The 18549-nt window shown below is 33.8% G+C and overlaps 1 long non-coding RNA gene across 1 annotated transcript; it reads left to right on the plus strand.

Annotated features, from left to right (window-relative positions):
- The first annotated feature begins 12843 nt into the window (after nt 1-12843).
- Nucleotides 12844-15248, plus strand: LOC126964608 (uncharacterized). Its single transcript, XR_007729400.1, has 3 exons — nt 12844-12893; nt 12974-13086; nt 15212-15248. It is a non-coding gene; the product is annotated as an uncharacterized LOC126964608 (long non-coding RNA).
- Nucleotides 15249-18549: the final 3301 nt, after the last annotated feature.

Consider the following 18549-nt stretch of genomic DNA (forward strand, 5'->3'; position numbering starts at 1 on the left):
CTCACAATACCTATTGTACCTAGGACAGTTTTTTTAGGTACTTATTTTTTTTATGTGACGAGCTGTACTCAAACGATATTTGCATATTTTGAAAGCTCAATTATTTGACTATTCACCACCAAAACATCAAAAATGTAAATTTCATACTTACAAGTGTTTTGATAATTAAAACGAAAAAAGGGATTTATGGCTAAGTTACAATATACCCTATGTACCTAGGAATTGGGGGTAATTTATGGAAAATATAACTATTCTTAACTAAAACCGTTTTATTCGTTTATATAACATATGTAACAAAAAATAACTCATAAATTCTGAACAAAATCAAATAAAATTCATAATTTCTTTTTTATAATGCGACAAAGCTTTTCAATTTCATTATGAATATTATATTACGTGAATGTTAAATAATTAAAAAAATATTCTCCTCGCCAAAGTAAAACATCTAAATATATCTTGGCCACTGACCAAGGTACAATTGGCTCCAACTTCAACAAAACGGTGGATTTAAAACAATTTAGGGTTACTCTTCTCGTAACTTTATAATTATTTAGTACTAGTTAAATAAAGGAACAAATGGCATATAAAAGTTCAGTGACTATTATAAAACGTTCAAAACTATCAGACTTCAAAGCATATTATAAATACGTGCTTTTTTCCCTAAAAAAAATGCCGTCGATAACACCAAACACCGGCACCGGCTTAATGGCGGTAAGTGACTACTTTCAAATTGAATAGTCAGTAGTGACGTACAGAATACACTAGACAATAGATTTTAACATCGCGGGAATTTTCGAAACCAGTATTATGGCCTAGGTACACATAGTACCAAGGTACAATAATAATAATAATATCTGACATTTGACACACACATGAAACATTACGACGACAAAAACGAAAAATTATAACTTAAACTAACCTAGAACATATTTAACAAAGAATAAATAAAAAAAAAAACAACTTAACCAATATATCATTATATAGCAGCTGTTTGGCAGGGAGCTTTCAAAAGGGATGCTACTCATGTTACCTGTAACAATGCGTCACAGCATTGATTTTCAGTAGCTCCTATTTGACGCAACAGGTTCATCTACAAATAATTATTTTTTATACTATTGATATAAATGTAAAAGTCGGGAATGATAACAAAAAAATTATCCACCAAAAATTGAGACTCAATGACATAAGAACTGTCCAAGCTGACCTGAAACAAGTTCTAACGAAGTCAGTAGATATGGGTGTCAGAGGTCGAACGTGTCGTCTACAGAGGTTCAACAGACTCTGACGTAATAGGAGGTTGAAATCAATATGAATACGGCCTACTTACCACATAGGGTATACAACTTACTTCGTGATAACTTATAAGAGATATTACTAAATATATCTTGCTGTGTATTGACTTTATTTGTATTAGTTTGTCAATGGCTCGGGAAGGAAAGGAGGAAAGATTTGTTATTATGAAAATAAGGAACGAGACGAGCAGGACGTGAAAATGTAATTAAGTCGAAAAGATTTTAGAGCTATGATTTTTTTATGATTTTAAAAGTTCTCTCTCTCTGCAAGACTGTGCAGTTCGTCCTCAAAATGCTTTTGGGAGAAAAGCACCTTGTGTGAGCACCGTGAGGCGATGGTTTGCTGAATTTGAGAGAGGTCGGGTTTCTTTACATAACGAATTTCGTGAAGGGCGGCCTTCAACTGCCGTCAAAGAAAATAATGTGGCTACTGTTAAGCGGCTAATTAAAGAAAACCCGCGGATTACGTATGAGACAATTCGTGGACTATTGGGGATTGGTATGAGCCAAATTCAGAACATATTTTAAACGAAGAATTGAAAGTTCGGAAACTTTGTTTTCGTTGGATCCCTCATGAACTGAGAGAGGAGCAGAAGCGTGCTCGCGTGACATGGTGCTCACGAATGCTACTGTAGTACGACCACGTACATTCTAATGCTGCTTATGACATTGTCACAGGAGACGAAACGTGGATTTATTATTTTGAACTCGAAAAAAGACAGCAATCTTGTGAATGGGTGTTTGAAAATAAGAACAGGCCAACAAAATTGAGGCAGGCGAGTTGATAAAAAAATGATCGCATTTTTTTTGCAGCTACGGATCCCATCTACACAAATCCACTTGAAGAAAAAAAGAGTGTTAATACCGAGTGGTATTCTACCATTTGTTAAACCAGGGTGTTAAAAAAAGTTCGCGAAGGACAACCAAAAAGCCGCGTTCTCCTTCATCATGACAACGCTTGTTCACAGACGGCCAAAAAAAATTTAAGTCATTTTAAGCTTCCGAAAAAGTACAACTCGTGACCCATCCTGCATAAAGCCCCGACCTAGCACTCTGTGATTTCTGTATTTTCCCCAAAATCAAAGAGTTGATGAGAGACTTTTACCAATTCCGAAGAGGCAGTGATAGCGTTCAATGAGCACGTAGAAAACATGTCTTCAGATCTGTGGTCCTTCTGTTTTAAAAAATGGTTCGATAGCATGAAAAAATATTTAAAATGTCAAGGAAAGTATTTTGAAAAGCAATAAACATAATATTTTGGTTATAACATGTTGTTTTAATACGCAAAACTTTTAGTGGTCCTACGTATATGGTCGTCAAATGCATAAACTAAGTCTACCAGCGTGACTTACACCAATATATATCGTATTGTGTATGGGTAGGTATGGGTAATCGACATTTAATTTGAGCGTATTATATGCATAATCATTTTTAAGAAAAAGATACTTCAGATTTGCATATTCAATTGTACCTGACGACTAACGTTCATGCGCTCGGACGCTTTCGTTCTTATGCGATCCTGGTACCTATGCAGGTTGTCATAATGAAGTTTTGATGAGTATTGAATGAGAAACCCTTTTCAAATATATATAATCTTTTTATTTTATCTCCTTGACGAGTATAGACCCGTCAAAGTATTATTTATTTTTAAAGTAAAGCTTAAAGTACATTTATATATCCTCAAAATTTTCATCCATCTTTCGCATGTCGCATTACAGCCAAGGAGGAGGTTGTGTGAAGTTGAATCTTCAATTTCAACTACTACTTTCAAGTCAAGATCCCGAGAGGGAACGTGGCTTTAAGCCCCACACCAGACAAAGTTTTTTTTTTTTATTTTAAGAATAAATAAGGCATGATATATATTAATTTGTTTTTTTCTATTACTATGCTGTTAAGCGGCTAATTAAAGAAAACCCGCGGATTACCTATGAGACAATTCAAAATTAGAAAGCATGTTACAATAACTAGCAGAGGAAAGTGCTACAGCAGGACTGGTTATGAATATTTCCAAAGTTTATGACAAATTCAATAGAATATCTAGGACACATAATTGCTTACATATACTTGGAAAAGGTACTGGTCATTATCAGAAGTTATGAAAAACAAAAACTTAAATATGTTCCATAAAAGAAAAGTTAGAAAGATTAGAGAGTACACGAATGTTGCGACGGCTAGATTATAAGTGTACTTCAGTTATTTTCACAGTATCATGACGTACGGTATTTTGCTGTGGGGTCATGCTGCTGACATTGATATGGTGTTTGCTCTGCAAAAGAGTTCGTGCTGTATAGCTTGGTTATAGACAGTCTCCAAATGTTTTGAGTTTTTCTTTAGTATTAGTTCCGCCAATATTTGTCTTTTAAACAATTCGATTCTATACAAGGCATCCTCAGGACCTGTTGACTTGCCAAAATCTGGTATGAGTCTCGTGCCGAAATTCATACTAAAGAAAAACTCAAAACATTTGGATAATTATGAATTTCCGCAAAGTAACGCCTACTTCAATAAATTTTATTTTTATTTTATAGACTGTCTCTCAAAGAAAAATTTAAATAAATACATATTATGACTGTTTATTTTCAATACACTTATGAATATTTAATATACGTTCACAAAAATCGTCACCTTTTTGCTCTTAATAGTGATTTTCATTATTATAACACTAGAAATAAGGATAGAATATAGAATATACTTGAATTCTAGTAGGCTTCATTAGAAACTAGCTTTAAGGGTAGATGTATACACTTTTGTAATAAAGTCCCAGCCACTATTCAGGCATTATCTATAAATAAATTTGATGTTTGATGAGATGAGATGTTTTATTAAAAAAATGGCTCTTTCGTATATCCTACTACTCCACAGCTGAACATCGAATTGATCGGATAGCCTGGGACTAGATTATAATTATTATTTTATAGCAATGATAATGACAGTATAATATTGTATATTTTATTAAAAAGAGCTCAAAAAAGATTTGTTTCCAAAACGATAGTAGTATTAGAAATGACATCAAAAAGATTTCTAAAGGAATCAATTTTGAGAAATTAAATGTCTTTTAAGCCTTTTATTGTCAGACTTGGTCGCCTACGCAAAGACAGATTAAAAAACTAGACTTGCTAAAGAGCCATGGAGAGGAGTATGCTGAAAATTAATAAAACACATAAAGCTCGAAACACAGACTTAAGACAGAAAACAAAAATTACTAATGTCACTAATGCTATAAGAAAATTTAAATGGCGCTGGACGGGACACACCCTTCGGGGTATAGACAAATGGAGCAAATGTATCACAGACTGATACCCCAGAAACTTAAAAAGGAAACCGGGAGGACAATACAGGAGATGGTCAGACGAACATAGGACGATAGCAGGCAAGACATGGTCTAGGTTAGCTAAAGATAGAAAAGAGTGGAAGAAGTTGGAAGAGGCCTTTGTCAATAGACAACCAGAAAGTGATAGATATTTAGTTAAGGATAGTTTGTAAGTATATATGTAAATGATACTATCTGAATAAAGGCTTATATTATTATAATTATAAGCCTTTTATTGATCAGAACAGAAAAATCTGTCAAGTATCAATTGGACACAGTCGCCGTCTAGTCGACACAAAATCCGAAACCTTGACCTTTATAAGATGATTATAAGCAAAGCGTTGTGGTCGATGCGTTTATTAACATACGACACCTGTGAATGTATGACCATCAACTTTATACACGTACTAATAAGACCTATAATACAATAAATTATTTTAAATGATCATCTTCATATCGTAAAGGCCGCTATGGGCTTGATTAATGTTCCCACAACCTTTCAAGAATTTGTAATATTATGATGAATAACAACATTACATTGCAACTTGAATCATTTAAAAATTGTGTACACGTCATGTTATAAGGACATCCTTGTATCTAGTTTAGTATTGAGAACAGAAAGATAGAAATAAATAATACGTCTTTCTTATCTATTCAAATTCAAATATTTTTATTCAAAATAGGATGTGATATCACTTATTGAAAGTCAAAATACTACCACCCATTCCAAAATGAATGCCTCAGACTTGAGAAGAATAGGCGCAACAAACTCAGCGGACTTTTTTTTTTCATCGAATAAATATGTTTACAGTGTAATATTGTACAATTCAACTTATTATTTAATAGCCTGAGGGGGGTCGCTCCATTCCCAATCTGTGGTATCATTAAGAAAGTCATTTATGTTATATTAACCTTTACCTGCACAAACGTTTTTTAACAATTCTTTTGAATAACGTAATACTTTTGTTTTGAACATTTTCTGGGATCTTGTTTTAAAAGCATATCCATCGCCCCACAAAAGACTTACTAACTCGACTTAGCCGAGTAGTAGGCATCATCAGTTTATGTCTGTTCCTGGTGTTAACATTATGGTTATGACAGTTTCTGGCAAATTGACTTATGTGCCTATGTACATATATTACATTATCAAGAATATATTGAGAAGCAACAGTCAAGATGTTATTTCTTTGAATTTTGCTCTCAATGATTCTTTAGAACCTAAGTTATAAATAGCGCTAATAGCCCTCTTCTGCAGCACAAATATTGTATAAATATCGGCAATGTTGCCCCATAGCAATATACCATAGGACATAATACTATGGAAATAACTAAAGTAACCAAAGTAACTAAAGTAAATGGTAAATACTTTGAATTTAATTGTATTATATTTAAAGTAAGGGATTAAGCCAATATATCAACGCACACTTATAATATTCGATTAACGGGTACATCAATATAAAAACAGCAGATTTATATTTTATTATTATAATAAATTTTATAGTCAAATGATTGTATATATTAGTGTACGATTAAGAGTGTGTTGCTCAAGCTAATCTAAGATCTCATAAAGTATTGCGCAGCTAAAATTACATATTACATTTTCACTTAACTATATATGTAGGTTCATTCTACAAGAATTTTGAAGTGAATATATAAAAATGTAAGGGATGAATTTGAACTTATGAAATTCAATTTTTTTTAAATAAACTTATTTCCGCATGCTTGACTTGGGGAGTAAGCTGGTAAATGAGTAACGAGAGCTTTAGGAACGAATGCTAGCGTTACGCGAACGGTGATTTCGTAATTACTTCGGAATTTCATTTCTTTCTAGAACAATTTTCTAAATTAATACTTTATTTAACTTCAGTCATGTTTTTATTTGTTAAGGAATTAAGGGACGAGACGAGCATGACGTTCAGCTGATGGTTATTGATACGCCTTGTCCATAACAATGCAGTGCCGTTCAGGATTCTTGAAAAACCCTGAAAATCTAAGTGGCACTACAATTGCGCTCGTCACAATGAAAAATAAGTATAAAAGCATTTATGAGGTGGAATACAATATTCTTTTAATGCGCTCTCGAACACGTAAATGACAATTTATATTACATAAAAAAATTTACACTTCAGAACTATTACAACTATTTTACATTAAAAAGTTTATCTCTCAGAAAAATAAACTTTCATCCATAATTTCAACGACTCTTTCACCATCTTCATTATCAGAATCATGATCGCGATTGTCTAAAACTGATACAGAAGGTTCATGGTATCTGAAGTAAGAAACAAAATAAAAAAGAATAAAGTTGTGTCTTTGTTAAGGCGACACTAAATGCCAGCGACCTTGAGCGATATGAGTTCACGGCTGCCGGCCCGCCATCTATGTAACAAAGCCAATATTTTCAAAATTATTGGGTGGAAAACAGTTTATATGCTTACAATCCTCGTTATTCACTACTAATCTGAATAAATGCACCTACACAAAAAAGTACAACCTATAATAATAACTTTTCTGAGAGAAGTACCAAAAAAAAATGCATCACGCCATGCCCAAAAACTTGTTTAACTTCAAAGAAAAGAGGTAGTTTAAAAAGGCTCGGCAGTGTTAACTATAACCAACAGCAAGCATTAGTAACCTACAAATAAGACTTAAGGATATGTGTAACAGGATTAAGTAGTGTTCATAGCTCGAAATGCTATACTTTCACCACAAAACTTGTCTAAAAACACCATGTTTGCGTATTTTCTGTTTACTTTTCGCCTTAATGACAAAATTTAAAATAATTAAACTGTAGAAATATTACACAGCTGAGATAGGATCCCTCGACCTCGCGGTGTTTCGTCTTCGCAATCAGAATGATTCAACCACTGGTCCAATGACCGTATGATCATCAAGTTAAAATAGCCGAACTATAATTATTAGTTAGAAGTATAAATTTTTTATCCATAATTTCAACGGCTGTCTTACGAATTTTCGATCAAGCCACGTGTCCTGACGCGAGTTTAACATTTTATACCAATCCCAAGAAAAGTGCTCAACGCCTCTAAATAAGTTTTCACTATAAATATAATTTGAAAGAATTGTTTTCGTTTAAGAGTCTTCGGCGTATATTTTAAAGTAAAATCAACGACAGCCATTTTTTAGTACTACTATACATATTTTACCTACATACCTAATCTTACCTTTATATTTTTTTATTTTATCTATATCTTTTGCTCTTAATAGTGATTTTCATTATTATAACATTAGAAATAAGGGATTGCTTGTATCTAGTTCGAGTAGGCTTCATAAGATACATAATAGCTTTAAGGGTAAATGTATACACTTCTATAATAAAGTCCCAGCCACTGTTCAGGCATTATCTATAAATAAATTGAAATGTTTTATAAAAAAATGGCTCTGTCGTAAATCCTATTACTCCACTGCTGAATATCTAAATGATCGGACAGCCTGGGACTAGATTGTGATTATTTTATAGCGATAGAAATGACTGTACAATATTGTATATTTTTATTGAAAAGAGCGCAAAAAAAGAATGCTGGGAGAGTTTCTTGCGTCGCTCCTTCTCTCTCAGAGCGCCATTTGTTTCCGAAGCGGTAGTAGTATCTAGTATCATCAAAGGAATTCTAAAGGAATCAATTTTGAGAAAATAAATGCCTTTTATGCCTTTTACAGTGATTTGTTCATCGAACAAGTCTATAACTTGCAATCTCAGTATAATAAAGAATTGTATTGTTTGAGCATTCTGATACGAAGATTAAATTACCTACTTTAACTCGATTTAGTATCATCAGGTTCTCATGCCGATACCAACAGTTGCTAATTAATATAGCGCTTTATATGAAAACAAGAAAACATGTTCCGCGTTCTGTTGGGTCAAACAAACCCAGGCGCATAAAATTCACATAACATTGTATTGCGTTTCGCTTTTAATGTTTTCTTGGGAAATTATCTTGTATTAAGTTCATACAGCCTATAATTATATAATTAGTGTTGAAGGCAATTTAAAAGTAATATTTTTGATTACATAAAATGCATATATACTGTTTTTTTCTTATGAAAATAAGGGCCGAGACGATCAAGACGTTCAGCTAATGGTGAATACAATGCAGTGACGCTCAAGATTCTTGAAAAACCCAAAATTCTGAACGGTACTACAATTGCGCTCGTCACCTTGAGACATAAGATGTTAAGTCTCATTTGCCCAGTAATTTCAGTAGCTACGGCGCCCTTCAGACCGAAACACAGTAATGTTTACACATTACTGTTTCACGGCAGAAATAAGCGCCGTTGTGGTACCCATAATCTAGCCGGCATCCTGTGCAAAATAGCCTCCCACTGATTGTATAGATATTTTGTCAAAATACTGGCTTGATAACTGTTACTTCTGGGATTAATTACACAAATCAAATTTGAATACAAAATTTATGAACGATACGGGAGTCGAATCCGCGACCTCTCGTGTTTCGTGAAAGCGTGACGTAACGTTTATAAATCCTGTATGTCTTGTTCAACTCTCAGGTTGTGGCTTTATCAACAGGATCTACTATACAGTTTATAAACTGCTCAACCCCAATATTTGTATATGAGGAAATTGATTTGAGATGTCGCTCTTTTAAATCTAAACAATTGTTTAGAGAGAGTAGAACAAGACTGGCTAATTGATCATATGAGCTTGACGATTTAATTATAATTATCCACAAAATAATATTGAACTATTTGTCGAAGAAAATTAAAAGCAGTTCACAATAAAGTGACCAAGTCTCCATAAACACGCAAAACCAAAGAGATAGATAGATAGTTGTTACTTGTTAAGTGATCACCGCCGCCCACATTCTCTTGCAACACCAAAAGAATCACAGGAGCGTTGCCAGCCTTGAAGGCGTACGCGGTTTTTTGGTATATGCTGCGAAAATCGGAGAGATCAGATTATATTATAACAGGGTCCATCTGCCTATAACAGGCTGCCGAACTCGATCAAAAAAGATGCAATTTCCACAACGGTATTTTAGACCCAACAACATACGTTTTATTCAGTGGAGGAGTTTTATAAGATGCCAGTATTTTGACTAATACCTACTCACTTAAGCACACTTATTTTAAAATACGTAATTTTTTTTATAACATAACAACAATTATATTACATTGTATTCTTGTGAGTTTGGTTTTGCTATCTCAACTGATACCTAATTCGAATTATTAATTTACTTATTTTCTTGACTTGTAAATATGGTGTCATTAATTAATGATTTGATTTGGAGTCATCTACAGACTTAGGATGCGAAATCTTGAGACAGGAGGTACTGACGAAAGCGTTATCAAGGTCGCCGCACCAGAACTACAAGATATATATAGATTGGTAGTGATATAGAAATTTTCAACCCGACGTTTAGAAATAGTTCAGTGAAGGATCACTTGGATTGGGCAGGAGCCCAGTGAGATAGACGTTGGTATGATGAGTGTGTATGGAGTTCTAATTCCAAGTAATTGGTTTTATATGTGTTAATATGTGTTAACTTTTTATGAGATATTTGATATGATTTAAACATGATTCATATATTGGATGCAGCACCTTACACACTAATTTTCCAGGGGGAGGCTCCTTGGCTTTGGATGCCGGCTAGATTATGGGTATCACAACGGCACTTATTTCTGCCGTGAAGGCGAAAGTGTAAGCTTTATTATGTTTCGGTCTGAAAAGCGCTAGTTAAATTACTGGGCAAATGAGACTTTCCATCTTATGTCTCAAGGTGATGAGCGCAATTGTAATGCCCCTCAGAATTTTTGTGTTTAGTTTATTTGACTTTGACTATGTACATAGAAGTGTAATGTATTTCTATCTTGCTATATCTCACACGCTTTGTGTGTCTAAGCGCTAGAAGTCTATCAGTGGGAGGCTCCTTTGCACAGGATGCCGGCTAGATTATGGGTACCACAACGGCGTCTATTTCTGCGTGATGCATTATTGTGTTTCGGTATGAAGGGCGCTGTAGCTAGTGAAATTACTGGGCAAATGAGACTTAAGGCGAAGAGTAAGCAGAAAACACGTTAGGCAAGTTTTGTGGTGAAAATATAGCATTTGGAGCTATGAACACTACTTTATCCTATTACACATACCCTTAAGTCTTACTTGTAGGTTGCTAATGCTTGGTGTTAGTTAAACTTAACACTCCATAGCTATTATGAACTACCAGTTTTGTTTGAAGTTAAACAAGTTTTTTCTCGGCATGATGCATTTGTTTAGTATACTGCTCTCATAAAAGTTGTTCTTATAGCTTTTCCTTTTTTGTGTAGGTACATTTATTAAGATTAGTAATCAATAATGAGGATTGTAAGCAATTAAACTGTTTGCGCCTGTTAAAATGATAAATTTTCGACGCAAAAATTTTGAAAATATTGGCTTTGTAACAGGAGCCGTGAACTCATTACTCTCAAGGTCGCCGGCATTGAGTGTCGCCTTAACATCTTATGTCTCAAGGAGACTATTCAACATAGACAAGCTCGTAGACGGTCGCTAAGCCTTACTGCTAACTTCGATATTGGCGGTCAGTGCTTTTTACTATCGAGTGACGAATCCGTCTTATACGATGCGATATTCGTCTCCGCAATTACAGCCTCTAATACACAGTAACAAATTTGCTAGAAACTGACATAAACTTGTTATGCCTACTACTCGGTTAAGTCGCATTGGTAAATGTTTTATTGTCCCATGTATATGCTTTTACAACATTATCCCAGACAACGTACAAAATAAATTCAAAATAATTGTTAAAAGACGTTAATGTGGTAAAGGTTACTATAACATAAATGATTTTCTTAATGATACTACTACTATTAATTTATTTTATTATATAGGCTATTTAATTATACAATTTATTGTATGATACTACATATATTGTACTTAAATTAAGAAAAAAAAACCTCGCAAAATGAGTTTGTTTTATAAATTGTTGTCACCAAAACTTAACATGGAAATAGAAACTATAACTTATTTTAAACCTAGTTTTTTTTTTGCTATGGAAGAGATAAAATTATGTCATTATTAATGAAAATATGTATACAAATTATATACTAAAACCTTCCTCGAGAACCACGCTATCAATTTGTTGAAACAGAATGACAATCAGTGTAGTAGTTTTTAGGTTTATCGCGTACAGACAGACAGACAGACGCGGCGGAGGACTTTGTTTTTTAATATGTTACATTTATATAAATAACGGTGTATAATTACGACAACAAGTGAAAACACTTCATTTGTCGCAATGAGCACTTCATTTTGTGGTTACTGAATGATACTAAGCTGTCACGCTGAGTTATGTTAATGCTTCTTCGGGCAGAGTCGGCTCGATTGTATTTTGTATTACTAACCTTGCCATGATTTTAACAGATCTTTCGCATACATTAATCACGCGCCATATTTGTACAATATTTTCTACAGAAACTGGTTTTTTTTGGCAATATTTTCATCTATGTTTTTTAAATCAGGTCAGAGCGCTTTTGACTTCAAATATTTTATTGAAGAATTTTAGTATACTTTACTTCCAGTGTGACCTTGTCAAACAATATGATAGCTTTTGCACATTCTGTTCCCTCATATATTGTAGTAAGTCTCTTTTTTACCGAATAATTACTTCATGTTTGAATACTATAATTTGAATACTATAGTTGAGTTTCTTGCGCCGCTACTTCTCTCTCAGAGCGCCATTCGTTTCCGAAGCGGTAGTAGTATCTAGTAGTTATTAGAAATGACATCAAAAAGGGTTCTAAAGGAATCAATTTTGAGCAAATAAATGCCTTTTATGCCTTTTATATAAATAAATTATTCAACATGTTACCTGTAATAACAGAAATACTGACGTAGCGCTCATTTCGCAGTGTCACATTTGATACAGTGTAAAATAATTTAAAACAATTCTTGCCAATACATGAAAGTCCAACAACATCCCATTGTCTGCAAGAGAGTGTAATAAATTACCTTTTGCAATGGTTATTAACATTGACATTTATAATCCTACTATTACTTAACAACTAACAACGGCATAGGTCATATAATATGGTCGAACTATGAATTACATATTATACTTATAACAATAAGCTAATCTTGCTTGAGTTGACAGACTTCGAATGTTCCGTTCGAGAGTGAAGAAGAACCGCGCCGACCAAACGTTATGTTGCAACTTGTCTTAGAAGAAATACATATTATATAAAAGGTCCGTTTCAAAACGTAACTAAACCATACCCTTGCTGTTGTTAAACGAAGACAGACGAATAGACAAATGATAATGAAGCTGGTCAGTGCAATTAATCATGGAAGCAGTGAAATAGTCCGTTAAATAATTAGTTTTAAATAATAATGTGATATTTCTTTCAGTTCGTGGTCATTGCTCTTGTAGCCGCAGTGTCGTGTGCGCCCCAAAACCCGCAGGATGTCCAAATCCTGCGCTATGACGTCAACAACGGTGGACTAGACTCATATAGTTTTGCGTAAGATCTTTGAATGTACAAATTAAAATTGAAACCAAAATTTATGAACGATGTCACTCGAACTGAGCCTACCGTTCGATTGACGTAAAGTTCATAAATCTTGATATATTTTTCTTCTACCCTCAGGATGTGGCTTCATCTACAGGATCTATTTTACAGTTGATAACCTGCTCAATCCCAATGTTTGGATATTAGTAAATTGACTTGAGATGTTGCTCTTTCAAATCTAAACAATTCTTTATTTTTTGAAGAAGAAAAGAAAAAAGAGCGCTCGCACGGAACGCGAGACGTCGCGGGTTCGACTCTTGCATCGATCATAAAATTAATTTGTGTAAATAATCCCAGAAGTGAGGGTTATCACTTTAAAAAAAAGAATTGTGTATGTTTGAATATGTTTCGTTTCAAATGAAATCTCAAAACAACTATATACCCACTTAGCTACTGCAATATTTGAGATTTTCTGACATTATCGAGGTCAGTTGGTCATCTTCGCCAAATGCCTCTTTTGAGGAAGGAATGCGTGTTTTAATGTATAATTAATACAAACTAGCTTTACAGCGATAGCTTAAGCCAGTGTGCTAATCATTCATTATGTTTGGGATTGTAGCATTGTATTCATTCGTTAGAGAATTGTGCATTTGTTCGTGTACCTACTCAGTCTTTTTAAATCTCGTCTTTTACGCCCGCCATTTTTAAAAAAGCGTAGAAAGCTTAGGGGGTTCAAGTGAAATATGAATTCTTCTTCGAGCATAAGGGCGGGTAACCTAAAGTGAGCCTGCTCTCACGGTAATACTGTCTATCACTACAGTTTGTTGTATAGAGTATTCGGCGTCCTTTATACAGTATCCGCATAGACTGGTTTCACTTATACCAGGTAGCTCGCAATAGCCAGGGAGGTAAGCTATGAGTTAGTTACTTCTGCCTCATTTTATGCATATCTTAGACTGATTCCATTTATTTTATCATCGATAAGTGTTGATGCATATGATGATAGTTTTGATGTATATGATGATAGTTTTGATGCATATGATGATAGTTTTGATGCATATGATGATAGTTTTGATGTATATGATGATTGTTTTGGTGTATATGATGTATAGCGAGTTGAATGCAGTCAGGACTGGGATAAGCGGAAGCATCTCTCTTGTTGTCGCTCACCGTGTCCTCGCGTTAATACTAAAGTTACGATCCGGTGCGATTTTTTTAACTTTAATAATGACTAATCCGAGTTTTTATTCGTCGCCAAGCACGAAATATTTTGACAAAGGTTATAGACGTATGTGTTGAAGAAAGACAGAGTAAAAATTTAAGATTTAATTATTAGGTTAAAATGATGAAAAAATAATGAATTAATCATCATTTTAAACAAGTGTAGAATTGTAAACTTGAAGCATTGTTTAAATTTATCGACACTGTCACGATTATGGTTTTATCGATATAATTATAATTAGGTCACAGCACTATCGTATTCCCGAACTCTACATTCAACTCGCGCGATATCTGTAGATATTACGGTCGCTATTTGACACAGTTCTGAAACAATTCCTAGTGCCTTCTGCTCCCATCAGCTCTTTCATGCTATCTCTCTCCTCCCTGTTACGTTCTGAATAAGAAATCTACTCCCAGGTTAACTTCCCTACTCCGGTTCCCCTAACTTTTCCATCAATCTTGTCAGAATTGCTTTCAATCTACTTACATGAATTCTGTCTGTGTGACCAAATCACCTTAATTATCCCTTTTAATAATAAATACATATTTTTAAATTCCACATTACTCTGTATGTCAAACCGTCTCATTTATTTATGACAATTAGGGACGTGACGAGCAGGACGTTCAGCTGATGGTAATTGATACAAAAAACCCAAATACTCTGAGCGGCACTACAACTGCGCTCGTCACCTTGAGACATAAGATGTTAAGTCTCATTTGGCCAGTAATTTCACTACCTCAGTGCCCTTCGAATCAAAACACAATAACGCTTACACAGACCGGGCCTGGGACTTTCCTATTCTTTCTTTGTCCCGGGGAAGCACAGTGCAAAAATAGTTTCATAATTCCTCACGTAACGTAACTCACAGTGTAAATATTAGTATGTTAACAAAGTCAATAAAATATACAATTTCAGATGGGAATTATCAGATGGATCTAAACATGAGGAGCAGGGACAGTTGAAGAACCAGGGCACTGAAAACGAAGCGACAGTTGTACAAGGCCAGTACTCTTGGGTGGGTCCAGATGGTGTTACCTACACCGTGACATACATCGCTGATGAAAACGGCTTCCAACCACAAATCCAACAAGGACCTGGAGGTGCTGTTCCCCCAGCTGTAGTTGCTTCACTCCTCGGATAGTTCAATTAGATAATTTATTAAAATTGTAAATAATACTCATTGAACTTTATATAATATTTATGTATTGTTCGTTAGATTTAATTTAAATATAAGAATTTTGACTATTTTGTGTTTCATCTTTCACAATTATATTGTTTTAAAAGATATGCACATGCACAATATACCTCGAATAAAGCGAAGGGATATCTTTGGCTGGTTCCTTTGCCATTGTTCTTTAAATGTGAACAAGGCCTTATTAGTTGAGGATAGATTGTATTTATCGCGAGAGGATTGTTCAAAAAATTATCTGTCTAAATTAAAATGATCATTTAATTAAAACCATGCTGGTAAAACATTTTTTTATGGAAAAGAACGACAAACGTGCGTACGGGTCGCCTAGTGTTAAGTGATCACCGCCGCCCAAATTCTCTTGCAACACCAGAGGAATCACAGGACCGTTGCCGGCTTTTAAAGAAAGTGTATGCGCTTTCTTTGCAGCTACCCATGTCGTATCTTCCCGGAAACACCACACAAGGAAGCTCATTCCACAGCTTTGTAGTACGTGATAGAAAGCTCCTTGAAAACTGCACTGTGGAGAAACACATCAACATTGCAATTATTTATTTGATAGATAAATTACATATTAGTTGTAAGTATGTGTATACAGGGTGTAATCTTTAAGTGAAACCAGGCTATTATTGCGTAATTATTACAGATATCAAAAAACATTAGACTAATATCGAAAAAACATTACCTAATCAGTAAAATCAAATCAATAGGTTTTAAAATATCAAATGAGAAGAGAGATTAGTAGAAAAATTTTAGTTATCTTATTTTAAAAGGTTCGTGCAGTTTAGTTCTGATATTAAACGAAACTGTTTATTTATTTATTTAGTAATGAACTACCAACAGAATTACATGTGATACATTAACATTAAACAAGTCTTAGGTGCTAGGGATATACATAATTATATTTATAGGCAGTTACAGCATGTACACAAATACAAGTCGTACAAAAAGTTAAAATTTATAAAATAAGTAAAGGCTAAATAAAGTTATGTAAATGTTATGTTTATACAATGAAAGGTATATAAAAAATAATAATACAATAATAATGAAAAAATATTCACAATTTTAATATCTATGAATCGAGTGTCTTAATTAATTTATCTTTATCTTTCAACCTTATCAACCTAACAAAGTAATAAAACTATCTTCTAATTGAGTTATATTTATTTCTTAGTATGTAGAAAATTTTGTACTTATTCGAAGCAGATGTTCGAAGCGACGTCCTTGTAGTGCGATGAAATGATCTTTCTACTAATCTGATACTTAATGTATGGGCGTATTTAAAATTTTCAAAATTATAGATATTCCTTGTTTAATTTTAAAAAAGTTTAAATCAAACAAGAAGTTTTAAGTTGAAAGTTTTTTTGATATCTGTAATAGTTACGGAATAATGGCCTGCACATACTTAACGATTATACCTGTATATAGACTATAGTTTCAACAGGAAAGTCTATAGCAGGAACTTACACTCATCAAATAAATACTAAGTTTTGTACCAAAATAAAGGTAAATTCTTATGAGAAAGTTGAAATAGAAGTTTGTTAAATTCTCAATTAATTTGTCATGACTGGTATTAGAAATTGCTCGCGATAGTTTGTTTACAGAACCAGTCATCTGCTATTAAGTGATCACCGCCGTAATTCAAATATTTTTGGTCAAAATAGGATATTATGAGATGACTTATTGAAAGACAAAAACTATCGCCCATTCAAAAAAATATGAAGAACGGGCGCAAGAAACTCAGCGGGTTTTTTTTTTCGTAAAAAATATGGTTATAACATAATGTCGTACAATAAAACATGTTATGTAATAGCCTGAGGGCGGTCGCTCCATTCAAGATCAGTGTTATCGTTAAAAAAGTGATTTATGTTATAGTAACCTTTATCGTGCAAACTTTTTTAACAAATCTTTCGAATTTAATAACGAATAATACATTTGTTACGAACATTTTCTGAGATCCTGTTATAAAAGCATGTACATCGCCCCACAAAAGACTTGCTTACTCGACTTAGCCGAGTAGTAGGCAATATAAGTTTATATCTGTTCCTGGGGTTAACATTAGGGTTTTGACAGTTCCTAGCAAATTTACTTATGTGCCTATATACATACATTACATTATCAAGAATTTATTGAGAAGCATTAGTCAAGATGTTTATTTTATATATAACTTGATAACTTACTCGATCTAAAACAAGTCTAGTGCAGCTTTATCCTATAATTAGACTTTTTTTTATGGAATAGGAGGACAAACGAGCGTACTCCTTTTTTAAGTGGACTTTTGTTTTAACCTGGTTTGAAGTTTTTTAACCTGGTGTTAAGTGATCACCGCCGCTCACATTCTCTTGCAGCACCAGAGGAATCACAAGAGCCTTGCCGGCCTTTAAGGAAGGTGTATGCTACTTTAACTAACAAGTAAGAAAATTCGTACATTTTTTCGAGCTCGGCAAACTGTGTAATATAAGACATGATATCTGTCATAAATCAACGTAAATTTTTGCTGTTACTAAAAATAATCGCATATATTGTATTTTCGCAAATACTATTGACAATTTAAATATTACATAATAACTAGCCGACCCAGCAATCGTTGTATTGCCACACAAATTAGTAAAAGAAAATAAACATAAAAATTTGGGCTTTAGATGTTGGCCGATTCTCATACCTACCCAATATGCACAGAAAATTTCATTCGAATCGCTTCAGGTGTTTTGTAGGAGTTCGGTAACAAACACCGCTACACATTGAGAATTTTATATATTAGAATACATGGGTATTTTCATACCGAACGGAGTTCCCAGTAGTAATAAATATTACTTAAAATTTCCATGAATTTGATATAAGCACGATATCAGATATCGAAACAACATGAACAGAAGTTCAAATATCTGGTTATATAACTGAACAAAGTTCCACAGTTCAAAGGTAAGAATCGCGTTAAGTAAGCTCCGCACTGATCTAACTCGAATGTCACACAAACATTTGGTAATAATATAAGTTTCTACAAAAATCCAAACTGGTTGACCTTCATCACCAACCAATGATACACTGATATACATATTTGGTA

The sequence above is a fragment of the Leptidea sinapis genome, chromosome 5, assembly GCF_905404315.1.
Source record: "Leptidea sinapis chromosome 5, ilLepSina1.1, whole genome shotgun sequence".
NCBI classification, from domain to species: domain Eukaryota; kingdom Metazoa; phylum Arthropoda; class Insecta; order Lepidoptera; family Pieridae; genus Leptidea; species Leptidea sinapis.